The 14184-nt window shown below is 40.5% G+C and overlaps 1 protein-coding gene across 1 annotated transcript in view; it reads right to left on the bottom strand.

The window, feature by feature from the left end:
- LOC126797745 (enolase) overlaps positions 1-8902 on the bottom strand; it is a 98639-nt gene extending 89737 nt beyond the window's left edge. Inside the window, exon 1 of the mRNA XM_050524456.1 lies at positions 8899-8902. The gene's annotated coding sequence lies outside the window, so the exon portion shown is untranslated. The remainder of the gene's footprint in view (positions 1-8898) is intronic.
- Positions 8903-14184: the final 5282 nt, after the last annotated feature.

Genomic DNA, 14184 nt, shown 5'->3' with positions numbered 1-14184 from the left:
CTTACTTCCATTCGGATCTTTGAATCATATGCGGTTGAACGCAACTTTTGTGATTCGGACTCTTATATGCTTTGGCATGCCCGTCTCGAGCACCCTGGACGTGATATGATGATTAGAATTCTTAAGAATTCACATGGTCATCCATTTTTCAAGTCCCGGAAGCGATTGGAGGATCACCTCACCCGTGCTCCGCACGGTGAGGCCGTGCCTACCCATGCACCGCATGGTGCGGCTGAGCATGCCCCACTCGGCAGCTCCTCGGCTTTCATGCCGTCGGTGGCGGCATCCCCTCCTTCACAGGAGCTTGTGATGCCTCCCGTGCTTTCACATGCCTCCATGGCAATTTCTGATGCCCATCGCTCGTGTTGCAAAGCTTGTTCTCTTGCTAAATTTCAAGGAAGTCCTTCTTTTGCTAAGGCTTCAACCGAGAACATTCCATTCTTACAACGTATCCAAGGTGACATTTGTGGACCTATTCAACCAGAATGCGGACCTTTTCGATATTTTATGGTATTGGTTGATGCATCGACGCGTTGGTCACACGTCGCATTGCTATCCACAAGGAATGCTGCATTTGCTAAGTTATTAGCTGAGATCATCAAACTTCGGGCTCACCACCCCGATTATACTATCAAATCCATTCGTTTGGATAATGCTGGAGAATTCAACTCCAAAACTTTTGATGATTACTGCATGTCTATTGGGATCGAAGTTGAACATCTCGTTCCTCATGTTCATTCACAGAACGGTCTAGCAGAGGCGTCCATCAAGCGTATTCAGCTTGTTGCTCGGGCAATGGTTATGGGTACTAACCTGCCGGTCTCTGCGTGGGGATATGCAGTGTTGCATGCAGCGACACTTATTCGTTTCCGACCGGCGGTTAACCAAGCGTTTAGTGCGTACCAGATGGTCATTGGTTACGAACCCAATATTTCACACTTACGCATCTTTGGTTGCGCCGTTTATGTGCCTATTACGCCTCCGCTGCGTACTAAGATGGGTCCTCAGAGACGATTAGGTATCTATGTTGGCTATAATTCCCCAACGATTGTCCGCTACTTAGAACCAACCACCGGAGATCTCTTTACTGCAAGATTTGCAGATTGTCACTTTGATGAGACATGCTTCTCGTCGTTAGGGGGAGATGGGAATGTTATCATTCCAAATGAACGTCAGGAATTGACGTGGTGTGTCCCCACTATGTCTCATTATGATCCCCGCACTGCTCAAAGTGAGTTAGAAGTGCAACGCATTATCGACCTCCAGAAAGTCGCGGATTCGATGCCCGACGGCTTTGTAGATATTGCTAAAGTGACGAGATCAAACATACCCGCTTCGAACGTACCGGCACGGTTGGATGTCCCGAAATACGGGCGTAGAAGACAAGCTCCTGGACCTAGCAACGTTGGCACCGCCCCTGACAGTGGGACGGAGGCCGACGGCGGCACCACCGTACGCCGTGGTGTTGCCGGCGCCCCTTGTGGCGACGATGCTGAGATGGCCCGGCATGGAGCAGCTTCGGCCTCGGCTCCTCAAAGAAAAAGGGGGAGACCGATAAACTCTAGGGATTCAAAACCTAGAAAGAAGCGAATGACTAAGGCACAGCGCGTCATCAACGATGAATCACCATCGTATGAAGTTGTCTCTGATTACAGCTATGTCCATGAATCAACTCAAGTGTTTCCGTGGGACGCTGTGGAACCTTGTTTGATTCCAGAGAACAACGAAATCTCAGTGAACTACACAAGTGAGCAGTCGGTCCGAAACCTAGCCACTACATGCATTGATGACGTTTTCGCTTATTCCGTCGCACTTGAGATCATATCTGAAGACGACGTTGAACCTCGCTCTGTAGCTGAATGCGAACGCAGAGCAGATTGGCCGAAGTGGAAGGAAACAATCCAGGCAGAACTTGACTCATTAGCGAAGCGAGAAGTCTTCGGAAAGGTTGAATTGACTCCAAGAGATGTCAAACCTGTTGGACATAAATGGGTCTTCGTTCGTAAGCGTAATGAGATGAACGAGATCGTGCGTTATAAGGCAAGACTCGTGGCGCAAGGATTCTCACAACGACCTGGTATTGACTATGAAGAGACTTATTCTCCTGTTATGGACATCATTACCTTCCGCTACCTTATTAGTCTGGTAGTGTCCGAAAGACTAAACATGCAGCTTATGGATGTGGTCACAGCTTATCTCTATGGGGATCTTGACGCAGAGATATACATGAAAGCTCCTGAGGGACTACCTTTACCTCCATCAAGTTCCTCCAGACCACGGAGTGCTCATGCATTCAGATTACATCGTTCATTGTACGGGTTAAAGCAATCCGGAAGAATGTGGTACAATCGGTTGCATCAATACTTGGTGAGAAGGGGTTACAAGAATGATGAACTATGCCCATGCGTGTTCATACGAAAGACAAATTCCGGATTCGTCATCGTTGCGGTCTACGTTGATGACATGAACATAATCGGTACTCTTGATGAGATTGAAGAGACCGTGTTTTATTTGAAGTCGGAATTTGAGATGAAAGACCTAGGGAGGACGAAATTCTGTCTCGGCCTTGAGCTTGTGCATAGGGCCGACGGCATCTTAGTGCATCAGTCAAATTACACGCAGAAGATGCTTCGACGTTTCAATATGGATCTATGCAGTCCATTGTCTACTCCCATGGTCGTCCGAAGTCTAGATATCAAGAAGGATCCCTTCCGTCCTAAAGAGGATGATGAAGACGTTCTTGGTCTTGAAGTTCCATACCTTAGTGCGATTAGGGCACTATTGTATCTTGCTCAATGCACTAGACCGGACATATCTTTCGCAGTGAACTTATTGGCTAGATTTAGCTCCGCACCTACGCTACGTCATTGGAATGGAATCAAGCATTTGTTTCGATACTTGAAAGGTTCCATTGACATGGGATTGTTGTACCCATATTGCAGAGAGAACACCGCCACGGTATCTCCCCACACCACCGCTGTCGCCGACCCCGGCCTTGCCGCCGTACGCCGCAGCGATGCCGCCGGCCGCCATGGCGTGGAGACCGTGCGCGGTGCCGAGAGCAGCCACCGGTCCCGTGCAGCTCTTTCCCCCGATGCAAAGACTCCAAACAACTTGTTAGTTGGTTATGCCGATGCAGGGTACCTCTCTGACCCTCACAAGGCTCGTTCTCAAACCGGTTATGTGTTTACCATTGGGAATACGGCGATATCTTGGAGATCCACAAAGCAATCTCTTGTTGCTACTTCTTCGAATCACGCGGAGATCATCGCTCTCCATGAAGCAGTGAAAGAATGTGTTTGGCTACGATCACTTGTTCGCCATATTCGTGATTCTTGTGGATTAGTCTCTACAACTGATCAACCTACGTGCATTTATGAAGATAATGCTGCTTGCATAGAGCAGACGAAGTTAGGTTTCATCAAGGGAGACAACACCAAGCATATTTCGCCTAAGTTCTTCTACAACGTTCAACAACAGAAGTTCTTGAATGTTCAGATCAATCAAGTGAGTTCAGAATCCAATGTTGCGGATTTGTTCACTAAGTCTTTGCCTAAATCTACTTTTGTGAAACATGTGAAGAGCATTGGCATGCGTCGTTTATCGGAACACTAGAGTTTGGTAGACTTCAGGGGGAGTCTACATCACATGTTAAGATCCTTAAGTAGTTGGTGCGTTGTGCTCTTTTTCCCTTCGATCAAGCTTTTGTTTTACCCAAGAGGTTTTTGTTTTGCTTGACAAGGTTTTTACCGAGGCAACGATGTGTGCACCATGCAACCTAGGCATGCGACACAAGGGGGAGTGTTCCGGGAGAATTACTATTCTACCCTTGTGTGTGTCTTAGCCTAATAGGTTTCCTGTTAGGAGATAGATTAGCATCTCCATAGTAGATTAGGACTCCGAATCCTACGGGATTGTGGTGTTGTAAATGCCTATATATAGGCCCCCATATCATTCAATAATATACATGTATTTCATCCTCAAACATATATGTCTATTTTTCATTTAATTAAGAGAGCTTCTATTCATACCTCCCAAAATGGTACTTGGACCTCCATCTTTTTCCTAGATAGTTTTGATTCAGTCAATGCATATAACAATAAAGGGAAATAATTCTTTACTTACCTATTATAAAATACAAATGTAGATAGTTATCCTTTATATTTATTGCTCGACAATCCAAAATGTCATCTCAAATTACATTAAATGATTTAATTGATTGCCTTCTTTTTTGATAAACATCATTAGTCAAAACATTAATATAGTTGATAAACATCAAATTGAATGTGGACGATTTAATGTATAAACTACATAATACTGTCTAGAATTTTTCATAAACTTCGATTTGAGCAAAAAAACAAAACTCGTTCATTAGAGGTTATAATATTTCATATACGTTAATGAACAAAACTCATTAATTAGAGGTTACAATTTTTCATATACTTTGATGTTACTATCAATGAATGAAAAATATTGTTTACTAATTTATTATGAATTTATAAAATGAGTGGACGAGTGATCGAATTAATTCGAGAAGATAATTTGTGTGATTATTATGTATTTTTCGAGTTGTATATAATAAATGAATTTGAAATACAGTATGAAAAAAATTAAATTAGATAATGAGTATTTTAGAAAAACTTTGGAGGTCTAAATAGTATTTTAGGTATTCATAAAAGAAAAATGGAGGTTTACTGAGTAAGGAGGTCTAAATACTGTTTTTTGATGTATGAATAGAAGCTTAATTTAATTAATCTAAATATTTGATTTGAGAAAGAAAAAAAATAAGAATGTGTATTAAAAGGTTAATTGAGTATATCTTAAATTTATCTATCCAAAATACACTAATCAATCCTCTACTCATATAGTCAATCCTCAAATATAATGCTAATAATTTACTCATAGATTACGAAATCAAGAACATGAGCTAAAAGCTCAGTATTATTGACTAAAATAAACCTCAAAATCAGTTGTTCATGCTAAATTGTGATGAGTAACAGGCTAATGTGTGTTGCTCGAAGTTTCATTGACAACAATACTAAAGTGAAAATATTGTTCAAGAAAAATTAACACATCTTTTTATTTTCACATATATTAATTGAATGAAATGTGTAGTGTATTATTTAAATTAAAAAAATCAAATATGTAACCCACACCAACAGAAAAATGGCAAAAGAAAAAGAAAAAGTGGCACTAGTAGCAAAGGCCAACCCAAATTAGTTATATAAGCTAAAAATTTAGATTAAGATAAAAAACTCTAATAGGGAAAAAATGGAAGGGTAATTTCGTGATTGTACATAGTACATAGGTTATGTCCTTTGTTGTAATTTGAAAAGCTGGGAAAATAAATCCTTATTTTATCTTACAAGCTGTTGGGATTAAAAGTCCAGTCAAACTGAGCTGGGTTGTTAAAGCTAAAACCTGCCAGAAAATAACATTTTTTTCTTAATAAATAATTATTTTGTATTGTACCCAAAAATTATGGTTCAAATCCCAAGGCTTACGTTTCCCAACTCTAATTTATCAATTCAATTTTATAAATAATATCTCCAAAAAGGTTCTGCTACTTGGCGCCTAAAGTTTCGATAAACTCACCCGGACCACACAGGTTTCACTAAAGTTACGACTAGTTCAAACCGCGTAGTATACAAAAAGAAACCGCGAAGACACGATGCTGATGCGCGGATCCACGTGGTATGCTGTTTGGGATAAAATTGAAGAATATATATTATATTAGTATTTGGAGATAACAAAAGTAATGTTGATTCAGTTGGTAAACTGACTAATTCATTTTCCTCCATATCAAGCCAACTTATCTTTTTAGCATTTCTCTTTTTTTTTTTTCATCTAAACCCTACATATATTCTTCTTTCAACGCATAAGCTTAATTAATGATTTTTTTTCTTTTCCTTCTCATTTCCTTCCCTTTTCTTTTTCTGGTACAAATTCTTGTTTTTGCTAAAATTGTACTTTTCAATTATATGAATTGTGAAAATGTTTTCTCATATATATTGTTGTAACAACAAAAAAGAATTTTCATTTGGAGTAGAGCAAATATATGTGTATCAAGAAATTACAAAAAAAAAATTACACTTCTAATTAGTCGACAGATTTCGGATCCTGGATCCGCCACTGAATACGATGTTATTGTGTTACAAATGAACATTTGATGGAAAACAATGAAGAACAGGGCATGATTATAAGAATACAAACATCAACAAAATAACAACAAGACTAAGTCTAGCACCTACATGAAGCTTGAAACCAAGCAAATCATTCAATAGCAATGGTAAACCCAAGGAAGCTTTTGTGACAACCGCATTTGCAGAAACTAAGCGAGCCAGAATAGGCCCTAGGAAGGAAAAAATGAGACAAATTACGACAAACCTCGTGTTGAATTTGAAATTACAATACAGGGGCACACATGATTAGAGTTTTGATACTAATAAATAAAGAATAACACAACTAATAACTGACATAAAGTTCAGAATAGTAAATTGAAATTTATTAGTAAACATTTTTTCATGCTTACTTTCAGTGATTAATCCTAACTATTGAATTCTAACGATTAGAGTACAAGCTCATTCTTGGGTGTCTAGCTACCTCCTCAGCTTACCATCACTTGATCGTTAACCATTGCCGCTTTCACTAGTGCAACCTCCATACTGCAGACTACACCGCCTCAATGTCGTCACCCCTCACAAGCATAAGTTTCTCGGAAAACCTCTTCTTCTATGGTTTTAAGCTATAGCCAGTTTCAGACTTTCAGGTGTAGCATTATTATTCTTTGAGCCTTTAGGCAATTAGGCCTACCTTTCTTCTTCTTAGCAGCAGATAATTATGCACAACGGTGTTCTTCTTCTGACGTCAATTCTTAAGTCAAGACTTCTTTCTTAAATTTAGCTTAAGAACTGAAAATGTAAGTTTAATTGTCCTCCTTTGTTTAATTCTTATTAACTCGATATATTTTGTTCATTCACAGAGGTGTTCTCCTGGGAGCCCTGGACATGCAGTTTACTCAAGTTTCAAGTTCACTATATATTGCAAATGAATTAATTTGTTTGTCTAAACTAATAGGTCCTTATTAATGGGAGTTGTTATTGTCTTTTAATCTAGTGGTTGATCAATTCGTTTGAACATATTGCCCCCTATCAAATTTTGGAGACGAAGTTCACCTAACTCGTGAACAAAGCTGAGAGGATGGACAAACATACATTTATGATAAATAAAAAACAAATTGGGTATATGATAAACTTTTCTGGCTTTAGTGATGGAGAACATCTGTAAGTAAGATGAATGTTAAATTGAGGAAGCGGTGTAGGTTAAAGAAAATTGATCTGAAAATTGATAATTCATACATAATGAGGTTGCTAGCTGTTGAAATATTAAAGAAAATTAGATTTTGAACTTTTCAGGTTGTTCGAGCGAAAACATATATTTCACATAATTAATCAAATTTCAGTATATTTTGGCTAGAACATCTGTTTAAAACACATGATACCTTTCCGAAAATGGGAGCGATAAGATCTACAAAACTCACTATAATAAGCCTTGTCATATTTTAGCCAAAAAATGTCATTATGATATTACAATTGGATTTAATATCTTTTTAGGTTTTCTAGTTTATTTTTGTTTTGTTTTTATTTTATTTTATTCATGGGCTTTTAGGGTTTAGTTGTTAATTACCCTAGGGTTTGTTTCAGTATTTAAGCATCCGTAAACAGGTATAGACGCATCTATCATATTATTATCAATCAAATTGAGAGTTTTCTCTTATTTTTTGGTGGATTCTAGAGTTTTATCTAAGAGTTTATCGCTTGTAAACTCTCTACATTTTCTAAAATTTGACGCTTGTTTACCCTTTATACCTCCTCCCTGCGTCATTTAGATATGTAGTAACATCAACTTGAATGTCATGGTCAATTTAGTTGGAAATGATGTTAGGGTTGATGGGCATTTACGTAGGCTGGGTTGATGTCGTGGCCTGGTTTCTACAACGAACTTCTGTAAATATATTGTTTTAAGTAATTCATATATATTTGACGAACAATTATAAGTTTATTATAAATCTAGTGTTGTTACGTCGGGATTCCGGCGGGGGAACACTGGCGAACCGATGAATCTTTCCGTCACCTGAAAACCACAAGCACGCGACGTTACAGGGAGAAGACCGGGCTGGTCGGCCTTCAACTCTCTGATGCCTAAGTCAACTACAAAGATAAATATGTAGAGTTAGGTAAGAGAAAAGGTGTGAGTGGAGGTGTGGAGGCTTTGGAGAGCTTACCTTGTTGTGGAGAGGAGATGCCTATTTATAGAGGCAAATAGGGTGTTACATGTGAAATTACCAAATTGCTCTCGTGGGTTAATAATACATGTAATGGGCATTTTAGGTTGATTAGGCTGTGAAGATTAGGCAGGCGAGTAATGACGATGCTAACCCTAGTCATGAAGGAGGTGTTAACAAGTCCCCAAAGTTTCCAGTCAAGAGACTCTTGGGTGGGGAGTTTATCAATATGAAGAATCGGGAGTACGAGCCTGAATGAGCGTCGGAGCACCAGTGGCAACACTACCAATCCCCAGTCCCCCAAGTCCTCATGCAAGAGGGACGGACCGGGTGTAAAGAAACATGCACAATGATGTGAGGTCCCAGAGAAACCGTATGATGTGAGTATGGTTCGTGGAACATGTGATGGTGATGCATGATGAGCGTGCAAATGGTGCACGACGAGTATGTATGTGGTGCAAGATGAGTATGAACGTGATGCACGATAGATATGCACGATGAGTATGCACGTGATGCATGATGTATAAGTCCCTCGATCTCCGTATAGGACGGGCCGGGTGGTAAGATGCCAGGTGTCAGAGAGACCGAATGAGGAGATTAGTATGGTTATAGGAGAACCGAAAATCGAGAGGCGAATGTTACAATCCGGAGGAGCATGTGGCGACGTGTGATCCGGGGGATCCTGTGGCGACGTGTGAGCCGAGGGATCATATGGAGATGTCTGTGACATGCGTGATCTGGGGGATCACATGGCGATGTCCGTGACATGTGGTGTGGTCCGAGGGCCATATGACGATGCATGCCATAGATGACCGTGATCCGAGGGATCAGACGGCGATGTTGGCAACATACGGTGGCCTCTAGGTGCTAGAGTGCTTACATACCCACGTATGGGATCAAACCAAACGTAGTTCCTTTGGAGTTAAACCAAGCTGGTGCGGCCGAGGTTGGTGTGACCGGGGCATGCACCTGTTTTTTTAGGAGACACGATAACAATTCTGTTAAAGCAAGACATATGATAGCAGTTAATTATCTATTTACATGGAAAAGAATAGTTAGGCCAAAGAGTCCCCATTCAAGGAATGTTCCACACCGTAACGATCGAAACCCCCTGGAGCGAGTGGTCAACCCGCCCCGGAGGTCAGGACAGTTAATGCAGGGGACAACCGTGGGGCCTTTGAGGAATCGAGGCAACGCTGACATCATCGGTCAGAGAGATTACTTGGGTGGGGAGTTTTCATATCTTCATTTTTGGTGTAATATTCGAGTTCAAATTCCTCGGGACCTGAGCCAACCAATTCGTGACCATGGAGAGTGATCTAGGACCTCTGAGTTAGGCACGTTAGTTAACTAGCACGCTCAGAGCGTTCATGGATCTAGAGTGACCTAGGTATGTCGGGGTCAGGTGCTGACTGCCAGGTCAGGTACTGATCGCCCTGTCATGTACTAACCGTATGGGGAACCCATGGATCTAGTCGAGGACCTCTGCATCGGACACATGGGTTAACCAGATGCGCGAGTATCGTAGACCTGGAGAGTGGCCTAGGACCTAGAGAGTTATTGGGATCTCAATGTTAGACAAGGCGTAACTAATAAATGCAGTTAGACACGTGTGTTAACTAACATTGGAGCATCCCTGGACCTGGAGAGTGACCTAGGATCTCAGGGCTAGCCTCGTGGGTTAACTAGCACGTTCGAAGCATTCATGAATCTGGAGATTGGCCGGGGGCGGCGATTTAATTCAATACATAGTATCATGGGGAGTCCCCAAAGTCCCTATACAAGGGATGTCACCCAGAGATAAACACCAAGATCTGCTAGGACAAGTAGCTAACTCGCCCTGGGGTCCGACATCTAGTGCTAGGGACAAACGTGGGGCCCTTGAGTAGGCAAGGCGACACTGTAAGTAAAAATGTGTGCGTCATCTTACTCGTGGAGAGAGCGTCGTGGCAAGTGCTGCTGGGGCGAGAGCGGCCGGGGCAGGTGCTGCCAGGGCCGGGGCTGGTGCAGCTGAGGCAGAGCCGTGGGTTTTAGGACTCGTGGAGAGAGTGATCATCAAAAGAGAGTGAGTCAAGCAAGCATATGTAAAAATATGAACAATAGGAGATTCATGGGCATAAAGTGTACGAACGTAGATAAACATCGAGTGTAGCCATTTAGGTGTTAGCCTGGAGGCGTTACCGTGTGACGTGACATATGTGAATATGTGCAAGTGTAACATGCATGCTCAATAATAATGTAGCATATACGGCGTAATGAAGCAAGCATATGTAAAAATATGAACAATAGGAGATTCATGGGCATAAAGTGTACGAACGTAGATAAACATCGAGTGTAGCCATTTAGGTGTTAGCCTGGAGGCGTTACCGTGTGACGTGACATATGTGAATATGTGCAAGTGTAACATGCATGCTCAATAATAATGTAGCATATACGGCGTAATGAAGCAAGCATATGTAAAAATATGAACAATAGGAGATTCATGGGCATAAAGTGTACGAACGTAGATAAACATCGAGTGTAGCCATTTAGGTGTTAGCCTGGAGGCGTTACCGTGTGACGTGACATATGTGAATATGTGCAAGTGTAACATGCATGCTCAATAATAATGTAGCATATACGGCGTAATGGAGAACGTAATGGAAAACATATACGGCGATAATGTAATGAAGAGTCAAATGTAAAGGGAAGTGTACATGAGAGGCATAAAGATGCCGTAGATATAATAAATAGAGTGAATGCAAGGGACTCCATGTCGGCCATTGAGCCGTGACAAAATCAGTTGAATATAAGAAATCGTCTCGGTAGCAATTGTATCTCATCAAGAAATATTCTCATCAAGAAATATATAAGTGTAGCCAAGAATTAATATACCACGAAATAAGTTTGATGAGCATGGTAGCCATATCGTATACGTTGTGGCGGCTCGAAGGCATGCAAACAGAGTACCGGCAATTTTTAGACTGTGCCCGAAGCACCAGTGCTGGCATTGAACAATGTGAATGTGGCATTTAGCTGAAGTAATGGAGCAGCGAGAAGAGATGAAGAATTGACCATTCATATAGTAATATAGGAGATCATGCAAATATAGCACCGCTTGGCGTATGTGGTAAGCTAGCGAATCATATGCTTTTCATACATTGCTCAAGTTGTGTTTCTTGTGTGCGGCCAAGTGGTGACATTTGTGAGCTAATAGATGAAGTAGACACTTGCGCCTTATGTAGGCATTAGGATGCTCGGGAACTATCCAACTACTCCAATGATCATGTCACCACGTGACCTAGAGAGTCACTGTATTTTCAGAATATTAGATTAGGCATATTCTTGTAACCACAAATGGGTAGCATCAATAAGCTGCCCTGCCTTTTCGTTGACACGTGGAGAGGTAGGCGTTGACATATTCACCATCTAAGCAATTGTCCTTACCAGAACACCAAATACATGCCAACATCAATGATAGGCGTCCAGAGCTATATATGACGCAAAGAAAGCTGCTGCACAGAAGTTTATCAACAGTGTAGCTCCACAGAATCACAGGGTAAAGCATGGGTGCCCAAATCATTGTGGGACTTTCTTCAGCTGCCGGTAATGGAGTTCTTGGTCAAGGCCTTGAACCCGCTGGGTAGATACAGTCATATAAACAAAGAACATATCTCTGCAGGGATAGCATTTGCTAACAGAAGAAGTGAAGACAGAAATCATTGGAGCAACCGCTTTTGCTAAGATTAAAAGCCGTAGTTATTTCTTCTCTGGCCATCATAGATAAAGAAAACTGGATTTAGAATCGGATATAATAGATGAGTTTTTTATATGTTGTATTTTATTCAAGTTCATATTATACATTTATAGGAATCATCTAATATGAACACTTAACACAAAAATTAATTACTACAAGTCTACACTACATAAATGCAATATGTCTGCAATTGCATAAATGCACCAGCATAAGTCAAAAGTTGTTGAGCTAACACTCCCCCTTAAGTTGACGCATACACATCAATCATGTCCAACTTGCCAAATAAGTCATAAAATGCCTTTTTCGAAACACCTTTAGTTAATATATCTGCCAGCTGGTTTTCTGTAGGAATAAAATGAAAGTTGATAATATTGGCATTAAGATTTTCTTTTATGAAGTAACGATCAACATCGACATGTTTAGTACGATCATGTTCTGTGAAATATCAATTATTACCCGTTGTCAATACAATTTCATGGTAGTGTTTGGTTTAACACCTAAATCACATAACATGTTTCTCAACCACAGTAACTCACACAGACCATGAGCCATACTTCTATACTCAGCTTCTACACTAGACCGTGCCACCACATTTTATTTCTTGTTTTTCCATGTAACCATATTACCTCCCACAAAAGTAAAGTAACCTGATGTCGATATTTTTTGTGTGATACTTCCAGCCAAATTCGCATCTATGAAGCCATAAACTTCAAAAACATTGTTGTGTTTAGAAAACATCACTTCTCTTTTTGGAGTTGATTTTTCAAGTACCTTAAAATTCTTACAACAGCATTCATGTGATCCTCACTCGGATTATGCATGAACTGGCTTGCCACACGTACTGCATATGCAACATCTGGAGTCAAGTAAATCAAGCGCCCAACTAATCTCTGATAACGAGCTCGATCAGTAGGAACTTGATCTAGATATTCTGCTAAACGATGATTTTGCTCAATAAAGGTGTCAACAGGTGTGTGCAGTCCAACATACATGTCTCTGCTAGTAGATCAAGGATGTACTTCCTTTGACACAGATATATACTATCACTCCCCCTGGCTACGTCAATGCCCAAAAAGTACTTGAGTGCACCTAGATCCTTCATATCAAACTCTGTGGCTAGTTGCTTCTATAATATATCCATCTCAACAGTATCATTACCAGTAACTACCATATCATCAATATATATAATTTGGGCTGTTACCTTCCCTTGTTGATGTTTGAGAAACAATGTGTGGTCTGAATTGTGAATTGTTTAAGACCATACAAACCAAGCACAAGGTGATTGCTTAAGACCATACAAAGATTTTCTCAATTTGCATATGAAGTTACCTGGAGAACCAGCTACATATCCTGGCGGAAGATCTATATACACTTCTTTTGTAAGTTCTCCATGTAGAAATGCATTCTTGACATCAAACTGTCTAAGTGGCCAGTTTAAGTTAGCAGCAAAAGAAAGCAATACCCGGATAATGTTCATCTTTGCAACATGTGCAAATGTCTCATTATAGTCTATGCTATATATCTGGGTGAATCTCTTTGCTACTAGACGTGCTTTATACCAACTTACTGACTCATCTAAATTATGTTTCACTATAAACACCCAATGACATTCCACAATCTTCTTTCCATGTGGTGGAGATACAAGCTCCCAAACATTGTTCTTCTGTAATGCTTCCATCTCTTCCTCCATTGCTTTCCACCATTTTGGGTCTCCCAATGTATCATGCACTTTGTTAGGTACTCTTCCACTCATATATTTGATTTACAAATGATTCATATGACTCAGACAATCTTTTGGTGTACACAAAATTTGCCACATGATACTTAGCTTTGGCCTGAAGGGTAGGTCTATACTTTTTTGCTGGTTGACCTTGAGTAGACCTATTTGGTAAAACATATTGTCTACTATTAGCCTCACTAGTATTAAGTCCAATAGAGTGACTAACCTCATATTTGTGATCTTTTGTACCAGGGAAACATGGGTCAAGGATACAAGTAACAACATGGGAGGCAAGAGGGGCAGTTGTGTTGTCAGCTTCTAGTACCTGAATCACTGGAGAAATTGTACCAGAATCATCTGGTGGTGTCTTTGGAGCTGATGCATTAGTGATCTCAATTGAACCTATCTCAATCTCTTCACGATACAGCTCTTCAAAATATGAAT

Source organism: Argentina anserina, chromosome 6 (genome assembly GCF_933775445.1).
Source record: "Argentina anserina chromosome 6, drPotAnse1.1, whole genome shotgun sequence".
NCBI classification, from domain to species: domain Eukaryota; kingdom Viridiplantae; phylum Streptophyta; class Magnoliopsida; order Rosales; family Rosaceae; genus Argentina; species Argentina anserina.
The sequence above is the reverse complement of the archived record's forward strand: the minus strand, read 5'-3'. Positions and strand labels throughout refer to the sequence as shown.